Genomic DNA, 2,014 nt, shown 5'->3' with positions numbered 1-2,014 from the left:
AGGTCCAGGCGGCCTCACTCTGGCGGGCATGGGACTAAGATGACATGACATTTTGTTAGTGATTCGACGCAATTGGCCCAAATGTCATAGCGCTTCGACGCGATTGGCTGTGCAGTTCGACATTGCTCGACATTTCTGAAATATTGTCCGGCTATCCTTCGTCAGCTGGCGGTCAGGTCGCAGTGTCCTCTAGAGGCGTGGGTTCAAATCCCACTTCTGACAGACCTATCCTTTGGCTGCAGACAGAAACTTAAGTCTGCTGGCATGTTGAGCCAGCAGGGCGTTAACTTTGACAAAACACTGCATTAGGTAAATGCTAGTATTAATTGGTCAGGTGCTGATTTAGACATTTTTTGAAAATGGTTAAAGACTCAGCTGCTCGAATTGAGATAGGCAAGTCGTCTCTGGAGGTGTGGGTTTGAATCCCACTTCTGACAGACCAATCATTTGGCTGCAGACAGAAACTTCATTCTGCTGGCATGTTGAGCCAGCAGGGCGTTAACTTTGACAAAACACTGCATTAGGTAAATTCTAGTATTAAATGGTCAGGTGCTGATGAAAAAGATGTGTCTTTAGACATTTTTTGAAAATGGTTAAAGACTCAGCTGCTCGAATTGAGATAGACAAGTCGTTCCACCAGCTGGGAACAGTCCAGGAAAAGGTCAGTGAGAGTGATTTTGTGACTCTTTGGGATGGCACCACGAGGCGTCGTTCACTTGCAGAACGCAAGCTTCTTGAGGGCGCATAGGTCTGAACCAGCGAGTTTAGGTATATTGCAGAAGAGCCAGTAGTTATCTTGTAGGCAAACATCAGTACCTTGAATTTAATGCGAGCAGCTATTGGTAGCTAGTGCAAAATTATGAAGAGAGGTGTGACGTTGGCTTTCTTTGGCTCGTTGAAGACCACTCTCGCTGCTGCATTTTGGATCAGTTGCAGAGGCTGGATAGTACGTGCCAGAAGACCCGCCAAGGGAGCATAACAATAGTTCAGTTTGGAGAGAACAAGAGCTTGGACAAGGATTTGTGTGGCTCAGTCTGGAGAGAACAAGAGCTTGGACAAGGAGTTGTGTGGCCTGCTCTGATTGGAAGGGTCTAATCTTCCTAACGTTGTATAAGGCAAATCTGCAGGACCGGGCCATTTCAGCAATATGGCCTTTGAAACTTAACAAAACCTCAGGAGGACACGGTCACATGTTGCATGAATATGAGAGGGATGCTATTACTGCATTCATTCAGCATTAGCCCAGCATGAATGCAGAATTTTGACGATATTGTATATCAAAGTATAGCATAGTACTGAATGCAATTATAATGGATGAGATTCAGGGAATTTACCTGGAACCTCACAGTTTTTCACAAAACGTCATGTTGCCTGCCCTCCAGAGGAGCTGTGGCCTTTTGCCCCCAGGAGATGGGGACAACCACAGAACAGAGATCCCCGCCCTTTCGTCTAAGCGCTCTCGGGTATCAAAAAGCAGCACGCTGCCCCGTGTGAGGCTCGAACTCACGACCTTCAGATTATGAGACTGACACGCTGCCTAACTGCACCAACGAGGCCTGTGGAGTGATGGGGCTGAACAGAAAATAACTAGCTTTCAGGTCCTTGCTTTTAGGTGTAGTTCCAATAGGTAAGCGCTCGCCAAACACAGGTGGCAAGATGGACGAGCGGTCTAAAGCACTGTGTTCAGGTTGTAGTCTCCTCTGGAGGCATGGGTTGAAATCCCACTTCTGACAGAGAAGCCTATCCTTTGGTTGCAGACAGAAACTTCAGTCTGCTGGCATGTTGAGCCAGTAGGGCGTTAACTTTGACAAAACACTGCATTAGGTAAATGCTGGTATTAAATGATCAGGTGCTGATGAAAAAGATGTGACTTTAAACATTTTTTTAAAATGGTTAAAGACTCAGCTGCTCGAATTGAGATAAGCAAGTCGTTCCACCAGTTGGGAACAGTCTAGGAAAAGGTCAGTGAGAGTGATTTTGTGACTCTTTGGGATGGCACCACGAGGCGTCGTTC

The 2,014-nt window shown here is 46.5% G+C and overlaps 1 non-coding gene across 1 annotated transcript; it reads right to left on the bottom strand.

The window, feature by feature from the left end:
- Positions 1–1,482: 1,482 nt before the first annotated feature.
- trnam-cau (transfer RNA methionine (anticodon CAU)) lies at positions 1,483–1,556 on the bottom strand. The gene has a single exon. It is a non-coding gene; the product is annotated as a tRNA-Met (tRNA).
- Between the last annotated feature and the right edge of the window lie 458 nt (positions 1,557–2,014).

The sequence above is a fragment of the Sinocyclocheilus anshuiensis genome, unplaced genomic scaffold (genome assembly GCF_001515605.1).
Source record: "Sinocyclocheilus anshuiensis isolate Anshui unplaced genomic scaffold, SAMN03320099.WGS_v1.1 scaffold4971, whole genome shotgun sequence".
NCBI classification, from domain to species: Eukaryota; Metazoa; Chordata; class Actinopteri; order Cypriniformes; family Cyprinidae; genus Sinocyclocheilus; species Sinocyclocheilus anshuiensis.
This window is presented reverse-complemented; position numbering and strand designations above follow the sequence as displayed.